We start from the raw sequence: 13,853 nt of genomic DNA on the forward strand, positions 1-13,853 counted from the left end.
AACAGATATTTTCTTTTTATTGCAGGCACTGAATTTGGCTTTCTGCTTAACTGATGGTAGAATTCATACCATACGTCACACAGTAGTGCCACTGTCCTTATGTTTTTTTAACTGTCTTTCAGCATTATTCTTTATTTCTGACACCTTCAGTAGAGATTATATGCTGATCTGAAGTGCAAGTTTGCTTAAAAATAATGACAACAAATGAAATACTATACATTTTTATACTGCAAAGCCTATTTGCATTTTAATGGCTTATTTTTGCAATTAAAATTCCATCACTTCCTAATAATTGCCCATTATTTGCACTCAGCATATTAGACTAAAATGGAGTTCCTTTTATGATGATCTCTCTGGTCCCTGATGATGATCAGTGCATTCTGTCCAGATGGGCACAGCTAACTTCCACTCACTGATAGTCACACTTGTTGGTAGATGCTACATACATACAAATCCATCCCATTGTCATCAGGATTACTTTCATCTCAAAATAAGTTGGTTCCTTTGCCACAGCTCTCTACTTCCCAGAATGTGCAAAATGGTGTTTCACCACTTCTATGTTAGCAACAGACCCTCACTCACACACATCTCCGTGACATTTGGTGGAACATTACCTTTAGATCTGTAGACACTATCCATGTGAAAGATGGTTCATTTCTGTATTTACAAAGTTTTGTACAGAAGCTGATGCTGACCATACATGAAGTAGCTGGGATGGTGGCAAACAGCTTTCACTCATCATATGTTGTACTTGGTTGCAAGGGGGCTCCCTTAAAAGTTTGACTGTAGCCTTTTCACACGTCTACCGCAAACTTCTGGCAGACTCTCAATGCTGATGGGCTACAGCCACCATAAGCACAGTCAGAACACAAAGAGATATGGTACGTGATAAAAGAATACATCTTTCTAAACCTATTGATCATGCAACATGCTATAGTTCCAACTTAAAATGAATCTTAGGAAGCAAAACACTATGTTTGTTGTCTGTCCTTTTCCTCTTTTTGGTCTCTATTTGGCTCTCATGAAAAAAATAGGTGATATTTAAAACAAAGTGTAACATTTACAACTGAAATGTAGGTTTGCATTTCCAAACACACTTTTAAAGGTGTCCAACTCTATTTACGTTTATGTAACTTCAACTTACTGTCCAAAGAAGATTTTAAATGTTTTCAGTCAAGGTCTGCTTTTTTAGCTTAGACAAGTTGGAAACATTCTCCTCTCCAAAACAAACTTATTTTCTCAAAATTTGACCTACCTTTAAAAATTTCCAAATAAGCAGCTATTTGTCCTGTTTCTGGTTTCAATCAAAACTAAAATAAACACAACCATATTTCAAAATGCTCTAGTTGCTAAATATTCCTTGTCCGCATTAAGTCAAAGCAACGATGCAAACCAGAACCTGAAGTAGCCTGAATTGTTCGTGCCCATGTAAATCAAAATTGGCAAGGTTTGCAGAATTCTAGCTTTTGGTTTGCCCTGGACTTCTCAACATTGCAAAACAGACTTCTTAGCTAGGAATCTTAAAGATGCTCAGAGAATTAAACATTTAGAGAAAAGAAAGGCTGTGCAAATATTTACTTACTATACTTCTTTGGTACTTTCAGATCCAGGACTCCAAACTACAGATGTATATATAGAGAGATATAGATATAGGTAACTTAAGTTTACTGGGAGTAATTCCACTGAATTCAGTAGAAAAACTCATTGACTTATAGTTAGACACAGATGTGTTTGCAGGACTGAAACTTTATATCTTATATGACTGGTATTAAATTCACCTTCCAACTGTAGCTTTAAAGTTCATTTCATAATGGAACTCTGGGGAAACAGGCTTAGAAATAATGTATGGTTCTGAGAAAATATTTTGAGTTCATAAATAATATGATAGAGCATATTTTCAAACTCTGGAATAACTTTTCAATTGAGACAAGTCTAGAGACTAAAAGAAACACAAAGCTTGATTTAAACATTGGAATATATTGCTGGAGGGAAGAGAATATACACTTTCAATTTTATGAATTAGGTTTTGCTGAATTATCTCATTTACTGCCATACCATTTGCATTTGCAAGGGTATTATTTTACAAAACATAAGAAGAGAAAGAACATTTCATGCCTAAGGTGGATTCTAATATTCTGTGAATATGCATTCTATATGTCTCTTATCTGACATTTATGTGTGATCACATTCTATGTAAGTAAGTGAGAGAACTCAGTACAACAGGCTCAGCTTATCCTTGCTTTTGCCCTTTGCACTGTAACTGTGACACAAAGTGAAAATATCTGTCTGCAAAACTCTACCAGTTCACACTGCTGCCTGCCCTGGTAGAAATGATTGAATGTGGTGCAGGGTAATAATGCATAGGGCTCAGCGTGTTTCCCAATGAAACAAAGCAGTGCTCATAAAGTCGTGTTGAACAGTGAGGGTGAGAGGCCCATAGTCCTCTCTTTGTGCTGTAAGTGTAAGCAGGATCTCATCTGGAGCTTGCAATATAGTGCTGAGAGCTGAAGGAGGTGCCTGAGGAAGAGAGAAAAACCACAGGGAAATGACAGCAAAGCCTTCTTTTACAGAACAGAGAGTTATAGGCCTGCTGCAAGAGAGAGAGTAGCGCTGAGATCGTTGGGCAGTACAAGTGTTTGTGAAGACAGGACATGGTACTTACAGTAAGTCATCTTTAAATAAGTTTTTTGGTTTTATATTTGTATTTTTTGAAATATGATTTCTCATTTTAGGTAGCAATTAAATTTGAACTTTTAGGACATTTCTACGAGGCCAAGAGAAACATCCTTGTGTAGTTCTACACAGTTCTAAAGAACCCAAAAACTGAACCTCTCACTTGAGGAAGTACTTTCCTTTCACTTGAGGAATTATCTGCGGAAAAGCCATATGGAGAAAGAAAACAGATAGGATATAGGATTTTCTAAAGACTGTTATGGAAATTCCAAAAATAATATCTACGATCAAAAAAGATGTTCTCTAAAGACTTCATTAAACAATGCTGAGAGGATTGCAGAGAAGGACGATCTTTCTCCATTGTATCCTCTTATGCTGCTCTATAAGGACCATTGGCATAAGCAATCTAGTCAGAATACTAAAGGTCTTTTAATATGGTCAAGATTTTATGTTTAGGAGATAAGATTTTCTAGTGAAAGTTTCAAGACTAATAGAGGTACCAGATGGTATACATATACTAAAATTTCTGTGCTTGTCTGAGTGAGGACTGCCTGAGCAAGCAATACAAAAGAGGTCATAAAAGTTTTTCTATAGTACCTCTTTCCAAGTACAAGAAGTACTCTGATGTCAGAAGGAATAAGTTCAAAGGAGTAAGTTCAAAGGCTGCTGAACTCTGTGCCATTCTTAAGAAATTACAGGCTATGGTGTCTACTATAACCAAACACTTCTCCAGCTTCTGGGGTGTCACTGGAAGGTACAAAGCTTGTTTAATGTTACCTTCCTTCCTAAAATGCCAAATGCTGCACAGCTATATTTCTATGCCATGATCATATTTCTTGACCATGTATCTGAGAGAGAAAGAAGCTGGACTCTCAGTTGGCACAGATGTACAGGATGTGCTCTTACCATTCTCCATGTCATTTTACTGAAGAAGTGAATTTGCAAATTGTCTCCCAACCTGTTCATCACTTGCTCAATCAAACCTCTGTACACTGCATTCAGGAACTTTCTTCCTAGTGAAGAATGAGTTCATGACCAGGATTTAGGAAACTGAGGCCTATACACAGTTACTTCTTTAGTAAGCACATTCACTTATCATTACTGTTTGACTTCCTTAATAGAGTTTGTAAGATTTATACATCTATCTAATACGTATTTATTCATTTCTAAATGCACAAACACTAGTCAATAAGTTATGAGTGGAAGGTACTTATTTTACTTTCTAAAGGTGATATACAATTAAAGAACTGTCATTATGGATCAACTTTTCTTGTATTAAAGATTTGGTCCAATTCACTCATCTTCTGATGCTAATGGTTAATTAGCATCTCAGGCATAATGCCAGTGAAATCTGTAGAGTTCTATCTCTGATTAAGTCATCACTATTTTGTTTTAAAGGATTTGCAGAAGCAAAAGCCTCTGAATTAGGGAGCCAATATGTTATAGGCTATGTATACATTAGCTAGCAGAGCAATATGACTGCAGTGGGTTGGTAAAACAGAGTGCATAGGACCCCACCTCCATGCTATGTGTTTTAGGAGTTTTACTTCAGACTAGCATTTGTCTGAAGTAAATGTGTGATCCCATGAACTGAATACTTTTTTAGCAGTTAGAATGTATTAGATGTGCTCCTGGGGAAACTCCCAGTTACATTTCATCTAGGAAGATGCAGTTTTGAGTATTCCAGACCTTCTCCATTATACATGCCAGACTGCAAAGATCTATCAAGAGATCCATACACAGGTATATTCCTGCTTTAAGCTTAAATTCCAAAATAGATTAAACTTCTGTAGAGTTGCAGAAGACCAGGCTTGATCACTCACATTTTACTCTGCTGCGTTGTTTAAGAGACGCAAGACACATTTCTGTGACCTAATTCAACCTGAAAGCACATTTTGAGTCCCAGCACCATGGTGTCCCATAGCATGAGCCTCCATTTTCTCATTAGTGCTCATTCTTATCTCAAGAATCTCTATGCTGCCATACTTCTCATATTGACATGCCCCTCAGGTAGTCTCTAAACAGAGTGATCACTGCCAAAATAAGAACACTAGTTAACATGTAGGTGGCAGTCAGGTCACGAGGGAGACATCACTGAGTTTTACAGGAGTGCATGATCAAGTCATTAGCTGAACTTCTGATTCCAACTCCTTAAACACAAACCTGTATTTCTCTTTAATACAAGTAGTGTGAATTGTGACTCACTACAGTTATGACAAATACACTTATTGCAGTCATGTAATTAGTCTTTCTGTTTTCCAGTTAGCAAGAATTTGTAAGTGATAAAGTTATGGGCAACAAATACCAAATAAATGAGTAGCTGTCTAACTTATCTTACAAAACAAGAGATGTCAAAATACTTTACCATTAGTTTCCTCAGCTTTGGTTTGCTTTAAGAAGCTTGAAAGGCTTTTTATGTTAAACACTACAAACAAGCAGTGTTTACAGAGAAAAATCAATATTTTACTTTCGACCAGCTGATTATTTTACATTAGACCAAACAGAAAATAAAAAGGCTTTTGGGATCAGACCATCTTCTCCAAGTTGCTACAAGCATAGTTTTAAGCCCCAGATTTTCCTTTCCATGACATTATAAAAGCTTTATGGAAACATAATTCCTTCAGATTTCATGGGTAAAACTCTGAGTGCTTAGTGGGCACTTAATTTGATTCATCCAATAGAGTGTTTAGTGACTATACTTTAGAGAAAGAAGAATACAAATGATTCTACCATGGTTTTTATTAGCTATGAGATTGTGCGGAGCACGGAAGTAGATGATCTATTCTATCAGAGAACTCAGAAACAAAGTTGTTGTTTCAGAACTGTGAGAGTCTAAAGGGTTAATAGATTATTTATGACTGACAGACCAATGCATGAGTTAAAATAAACAGATATAATAAACCTTGGTGGAACAGATTATTGTCAGGTGCTCTTACCTGAAAATACACTGGATAAAGACATTATTTTTTTTTATAGAGAGAGTGATGTGTCCATGTTTGTGTCTTTCTGAAGATAAGTAAGAAGAAGAAAAGTGAGAAAAGAGAGAAGACAGGAAGAGAGGAAGAGAAAAAGAAGGGGAAGAAAAAGGAAGAAATCAAGGCAACAGTGAAGGAATATCCTGCTCTTGCACTCTGATCACATGTGAAAGCTATCATTAATAAGTAAAAAACTCCCACTGTAGACCATAGTAAATGATTACTATGTGATTCAAATTTAATAGGAGATATAAATAATAGTGTAGACATGTAATAGTATTGCAACTAAATAATGGGTGGAAATCAACTCTACAGCAAAAACATCTTACAAGCTGAAACATTTGGGGAAACATAATCTGAAACGCTGAATTCAACAGGAGTGAACCACACTGAAAATGAAAAAGAACTATCTGCAAGGAAACAGTAATGATACAAAGACTTCTCTAATGAAAAGATACATTCTTTGTGTCACCAGAGACTTGTGTTACCAGAGACCAGCGTCTTACACAGAAGTGTAAAGGGAGAATGCAGCAAAACCAAAGTGGGGAGAATCTTGTGAAGACTGATTGCTTTAATGAGGTGCCTTTATGGGGTACATCTACTCATCTGTCTACCAAACTAAGTTATTGAAAGACTAGAAGACTTTAAGACTAAGGTATCCTCTTATTTAAAGTCTTACGAAATCAACAAGACCAGTATCATGAGCAAGCCAGGCACTATTAGATTTTAAGGAATATTTCTAAGTGAAACTTAGATTTCTCCAGGCAATGTGCTTCACTGAATCACTGAGCTTGGACCAGAAATACTACTGATAATTTTTCCAACTTCCTGCCCCCAAAAATCTTGATTGTGCTCCTGCCTTTGTGTATGTTCATTCCTTCTCTTTCTTATTTATTTAATTTGGAAATCCTTCAGTATAGAAAATTAGCCAAGGACAAAGAGACATGGTTTTGGATGGAATTTCTAGGTGCAGTTAGCACACAGCAGTAAATCTTGAAATATGTTCACAATGTAGGCTACTTATTATCAGTCAAGCCTAAACTCCATTCCTATCACTTTGGCTCTTTTGGTTTTAGTCACATAAATACAGTTTGAGAAATGTTATGTTCATCTCAGAAGGATATTATTATTTTTTTTTTAGCTGGATTTGAACAAAACATTGTGACTGCTCTAATTTGCCACAGATGCAATTTTTCTCTATAATTTTGCCTAATATTCTATTATAAGTTCTCTTCTATAAACTAATTAGTATTCCAGATGTAGTGCAATGCTGATACTTATGCAGGAAGCAAACTCACCCAGGAAGTTTACAGAGTGCAAGATTTTATTAGGAATGTCCTTAAAATATTCTGTTAATGCAATTCAATTAAACAATTTTAAACAAAATTATCATGTGGCCTTGGACAGCTGTGGTTAGCACAACACATAAAATACTGAATTCCAAGGAAAATATTGTTTTGTCAGCTAGAAGCACAAAGCATGAATTTCCACAGAGAAAAGATTATGGGAGATTAATCTTTCAGAGCTACAAGATGATATATGCAGTCAGCATGCAGGCTGTACTGTATGCACTGCAAAAGAAAAGAATTTCTTCAGAAGTCTGTGCTTTGTTCCTCAAAAACCATTCCTTTTATAAAATCTTTTTGCAGTTTTTCTATCAAACAAATTCAAGAAACCTAGTGCAATTGGCATTTACAATGCAATTCACCATCGACAGTCACCTAATCAAATGGTAGATACTTGAAGATATTTTTATTAGATATCTTATGTCACATTGAAATTGTATCATTTGGATGATGATTCAAAATTAAAAAGTCAGACAATATTCTTAGTTATATTTGCAGTTTCAATGAGTTCTTGTAGTTGCTTAAGTGTAAAGCATGCTAGGCCACCTAGTCTCCTTGCTCCAACCAAAATCTCATTTGGTTTTAGGTCTATCTTCTCTACCTCTGAATGACACCCACATTCTCATACAGCCTTCTGCACTAACTTTTCCTCTGACCCAACTCTCTTCATCTAATCCAAATTATGAGCTAATCTCCACCTTGTCTTCTAGCATTTCTGACTTCCACTTAAACAAAACATTTCCTAAAATGCATGCAAAACTTTTCCTAAAATGCTTCCCCAGGATGCTTCCTGGTAGAGCATCAAAGGGCTCCAAACTATTGTATCTGGTAAGTAGTCTATTCCAATGCTTAATTGTTTTACATTTGGGAAGTATTCCCTCTTGTTTAACCCGAATTTCCCTTGCTGGAGATAAGCACATTGTATTTTTAATCACCAATGAAGACCGTAATTTGTTTCCACCCTTTTCACAGCATCTCTCAGTACATAAAGATTGGTCTCATATCTACCCTTGGTTCTCTTTTCTCTAAACTAAAAAATTCTCATCTTTTCAATCTCAGAGGTCAGATTATCTAGACTTTTGATCATCTTTGCTGCTTACCTCTTGTTCATATCTTTCTTGAAATGGGCTTCCCAAACCAGAGCATAATGTTCCATATGAGGTTTTGCCAGAGCTAACTGCGAGAATTCAGATGAATACTTCTAAGCTGTGTCGTAAACAAAATTTTTATGTGTTTTATGATCTAAATCTCCTTGCACTTTTGCTCAGAAATGTCATCTAGTTGTTCTTCATCAACACAAGGCTGCCTTTGAGGAATTCTTTTGTCTTTCCTTTGTAGAAGCCTTAGTAAGACCAGAACCAGAGATAGTAGCAGAGGTGCATAGATGTGTCTGGGTGGTTGGACTGATGTCCTTTCAGAAGACACTGCTTCATGATTTAAGCACACAGAAGAAACACTGTAGAAAACACACTTCATTCTCCTGGCCTAGCTAGCCGTAGAATCATAGTTGAAAAAGCAGTGGTGCCCTACCACATGTACTCATAACCTAAGAGTCCTTCACTACTCCTCTTTCACAGCTGTAGTGATCCTAGCCAGAAGACCATTGCACATCATGGAGTTGGTGACCCATCAGTGCAGATTCAGGTCTGTGCTATGCTGCATGTAGAGCATGGTATTCAGGCTGTGCACAGTTTGTCCGTACAGCAGATGCTCCTTGCATGCAGGATAAACACAGCCGTCTAACTGTAAAAGAGGAACTTGCATGCAGCTCCCACTTGCATGCAGCTCCCACTTGCAGCTGATGATGATGCCATCTGCATGGCCCTGCCTTTTTCTAAAGCTGCAGCAACAAGTTCTCAGGTGAACATCCTTTTTATTTGACAGTAAAAATGATGAATAGAACTGTTTTATTTTAAGAAATTAATGTAAGAGCTTGAATGACTGAAATGGGAACACCTTTCCATGGACAGGATTTATGCAATGTGCTTTGTCCTGACTGGAGGCCTGATTAATATTGCACAGCTTGGGTTCCCTGCATGTGCAGTGAGATAACGTTACCTCCACCATTCAATAAATGACAATTTAAGAAATATTTTCCAGCGTCGGAGTGCCTTTCTTAATGGAATCCGAGCAAACTAACATCTCCTAGCACCGAACACCATCCACTGAGACACTGTCTAAGGCATTTCTTTCCCGTGCAGAGGCTCAGTGTCTCTTACTGAGTTTTCTAATTCCCCAGTTGGCCTCACAGTGCATGATTCCCCCTTTTCATCACTGCAAAACACAGGTGCTAAGTTCTTAGTCCTTCATCTATCCATTTTTCCTCATCATTCTGATAACATCGGCTCCGTTCTTCATATGACTCCTTCCACATGTAAAACCGCGCTAATGATAAACCAAAAAGCAGCAGCCGTGAGTCATCCCTAGCGGCTACATTTACACCTCCTCAGAGCAGCAGTCTGGGGAGTGGCTGTGAGCATGCCTCGACCTGCCTGCATCTTCCTGACTGGGACAACATGTGGACACCTGCAGTCAGCCAGCAGCCAGCCTGTCGAGATTTGTTGGAGTGGTAGTGCACAGGGTGTGCTCGGGCACACAAGAGCTTGCAGGCTCCCTTGGACACCGTGCTGTCATATCTGGGGCTGTATATTCGGGGTCATTGCCTGCATCCACAGTGAATCTGGTCTTGGAGACAGCCTCAGTGCTCTGCCACACAGACAGCATGGATAGAACTAATTGCTTTCTCGTGGTATTTGAGTGTGCTGCTATAACTCGTTCTGAAGTCTATCTGAGCAATGATTCAGATCCAGTTCACTTCCAATTCTTGATGTGAAGGATTGGGTAACCACAGAAACAAAAAGCTATATAGATTAACTAAAATACAGACCAGAGATGTACTGTGACTTTTTTTTTTTTTAATCAGCTCTTTGTCTTCTTCCTATTTTTCTGCATGACTATTTTCCAAAAAATAATTTCTTCTTTAATGTAAGAAAGTTCTGAATCTCTGAAGGTTTTATTTAAGCTCAGTTCTCAGTTTTTGAATGGAATGTGTGTATTAAATTTCTACACCTTCATCCTCACAGATAGTGCTGCAGTAGAGCAAGCAATGCTGGTCTGAAGACAGGAAGGTAATAGCATGAGGCCTGATACTGGCAGGAGAAAATAAATGAAGTCCTCACTGAAACACCAAAATAATTTCAGAAATGGGAATAAATGAAAAAATATCATTGTGCATTTAATGGCTCTTTGGCTTTCTTAAAAATTGAATAACTAATGCAATTTCTTTATGTGCACACTGAGTTTACATATGTAAGTTTTAAAAGGATCTCTTGGACTTGGCTGTGCAGCCAGGAGAACTCATGTAGTTATCATTAGTGTTAAACATGGTGTGGCTTACTTTTCTCCAGATGTAATAAAAATTGCTCTGCCATACATTTCTTTCCAACAATTCATCATCACTGTAGTTTTGAGGGTACCTCTCAGTATAAGAACAGCCCAGATAGTGAAGCAAACTAAAACATTTATTTACTGTTTCTTATTTACAAATCCTCAGAGACAGCAGAATGTTCTCTGCCTTGAGTTACAATTTTTCCTCATATTATAGGGGATTTCCCAGTTCTTTTTGTGTTTTCTTTTTCTTCAGACTCTCCTAATCTTATTATTGAAGTAAAGGGCATTAAATTTCAAATGTATGAGAAATACATTAGTGTGCCTAAGTTCCTTGCTATAATTATGTGCATGTATAATGTGTCCCCACTGGACTTGCTCTTTCATTTGTGTTGACAGAATAAAGAAATTGAGCAACTCATTTGCAATCTTTGAACCGTTCAGCTTTATATCTATATTGATAATGAGTGTCCAAAAATGCAGACAAGAATTTGATGGATTGCTTGCAAAAGCAAGGAGACCTTTCCCTGTGCCCAGAACTCCAGATTAGAAAATATGCTCACCTTCCTAAGAGCGGCAGGACCAGATTTATTGTGCACTCACTTAGCCTGTTGCTAAAATAATTCACCCCACCTTACTATAAGGTGCTTTAGGAAATGGTTAAAATATTAAAAATAATTAAAACTGATGGGAAGATTGTCTATAAAACTGATGGGAAGATTGTCTATAGGCCTGCTTAGCATGAGCCATTAAATAGGAGTGGCAGACACAGAGGACCCTATTTCAGTCATTCACTTCAATATAAAATTGCACTCACAAGCAGAACCTGTGAATGAGCCAAGTTCCTTCAGCATTCTTCCTCGTGGGTTTGGGAAATTGCAGGGTTCTTTGTTTCCAAAAAACTATGCTAAGATCTGCTTCATGAAAGTATTTTTTCATTTTTTATCCTTATTAATCGCTTTCACTGCTCCTTTAAGCTCTTGCGACCCATGCAAACAACTAGCTAATTGAGCTTCCAAAGCTGAAATAAATGAGTGGAAGAATCCTTCAGCGGCTTCTTGAAGTTTGTTTTAGAATGGCTCCTCAGTCTTGTCTTCCTTCTCAGGCTTCTCAGAAGATCTCTCCTTAATAGTGTCTATCAAATTCTGGAAGGGGAGGTAATATATATTGTGAAGAAGAGAAAGAAGGTAAGAGGCAGGAGAAGAATGACAAGAAAATCCAGGAGGGATTGGACAGGCAAAGATTAAATACAGACAGATTCCTTTAAGCAATCAAACTCATGTTTTGGGATTAAGCACTGCAAAATAGTGTCCATGTCTTTTATCTTCCCACTGAAGTGTTAAAGATAGCAACTGACAGAGATAAGAGTTTTAAGTCTTTTTCTACCTTCACAGTGAGTTGTTGACCTGTCTTTCTGATGGTCCTTTAAAAGAGTAAGGTAGTATTTACTGAGAATTCAAGTATCCAGGGCCTGGGTGATGCAGCCTGGAGCAACCTGATCTAGTAGCATGGTAGGGGGTTGGAAACTAGGTGATTTTTAAGGTTCCTTCCAATTCAAATTATTCTGTGATTCTATGATACTGAGAGAGATACAGGCAATATTTTTCAAGTAGAAAATTTTTCCTAAAATGAATTAAGACTGCAAGCATCTTGCAGAACATGAATTGGTATGACAATCAGCTATTTGCAAGCACATTTGCTCATGATTCATGCTGATTTCGGGCTTGAGGACACGATGAGGGGGTGAGGGAAGTGCTGTTTCCAAGCTGTTGTTTGTCTGTGATCAGTGCCAACAACTATGTGCCTTTCAAACTTCTGCATGGATCAAGGAGACGCTCATGATCCTTTCCGTGTAAGTATGAAAACTGTGTTCTTAATTGCTAATACACCTTTCTCAGAGAGTCCACAAGCTGGGGCTCAGGAGACAGAAGAGACATTACTGGAGCCACAATATGATTTAAGACTTAGAGAAACAACCAAGACTTGTCAGAAACAACCAAGACTTGTCAGAAACAACCAAGTATTTGCTGGATAATGGGAAAACAATATTGAGAAAAGAAAGATGCAAAAAGAGAAAAAGAGGAAGAAAAAGTAAGTCATGAATTTTCATGTGAGTAAAGAAGAATGACTGAAGGTCCAAGCTTCTGGGAGTTATTGAAAGCTTTCCTAATGACTGTCCTAGCCTGTCTCGGATTGTATCTGTGTACACTCCCAGTGGTGTAATTCCCATTGTACCACTTACCTGTATTATAGGCATGCCAAAGGATTTAAATAGTTGCAAGGAGAGTTTCTGATGTTTCATTATGAGAGATTAGATGTTGCCCAGAAATACTTCCTTCAGACTGTCTCTGGAAGTGCTCTGTGATCATGTCAGGCTCACAGAAAGACTAGCTCCATGGCCCATCATTTCAACAGCTTTGTGGTTAAGGCACTCCACAGTTTTTTCTTATCTCTGTTACTGATGTCTGACAAAACACAAATTTCTCAGTGACTTAGCCCCTCATTTATAGATTGGAAACGTTCCTGACAAATGTACTAGGAAAATCAGCTTGTTTGTGATGTCCTCACAAAGTCCATGTGGTATTGTACTTAGGGGAAAAAAATATCTAACATAAACAACAACTTTTTGACACTAACAAAACAGATTCTCATCCCTCTGTGCCCTCATCCAGCACCTACATTTCTTATTACTAACACTGAAAAATATCTAAAATTTCAAAAAAGTGCATTAGAAAAAACCTGGACAAGATTAACACATACCAGAGCCTAAAGTAATACTCACAATTATCTTGCTGGAAAAGAAAAAATAAACACAATTATCTGAATAAAACCAGAACTTGCAATACTTAGATAGGAGGCATACCAATTTGGATTTGAATGAGTTACCAATTCAGCGCTCGTATATCTACTTAAGCTGTCAAAACATTGCATGCTGTGGAATATATTATATATATTAAATGGGTCAGATTTAGGCCACTTCCTTCCCACATATGAAATAGGAGGTGGTTAAGTAATGCCCGGATTTTAAGCTTGTTCGTAGCCTCCCATAATCCTATTCTCAAGTCATGTAGTAGGAGCCAGAAGAGGAACAGAAGGAATCAGAAGGAGCAATTTATATGCTTTGTTATAACTGCCTTTCAGCCTGATTTTCTCAATGCTTTCCTCTGTCAGGCAACCAGGCGTGATATACAGCAGATGACTTAATCACTTGACCACATCTCATACTCCAGATGTTGCCATGAGATTCTCATGGACTTGCTACAAGTTGTTGCAGTCTCTCTGCTATTCTGTGACCCCACGTGTTCTAAGTATGAAGTGGATCTGATCTGCTGATCTGTAGTCTGCAGACCAGCTGGTTCCTGCACGTGGTACTGTGAAGCAAATGAAAGTTATGTCTCAGTGGCTCTCAGATACACCCTACTGTGCTGGACCAGTATTCTCCATCCACCAGTGGCAGTAGGAAATGATGTCT

Source organism: Meleagris gallopavo, chromosome 2, assembly GCF_000146605.3.
Source record: "Meleagris gallopavo isolate NT-WF06-2002-E0010 breed Aviagen turkey brand Nicholas breeding stock chromosome 2, Turkey_5.1, whole genome shotgun sequence".
In the NCBI taxonomy this organism is placed as follows: Eukaryota; Metazoa; Chordata; class Aves; order Galliformes; family Phasianidae; genus Meleagris; species Meleagris gallopavo.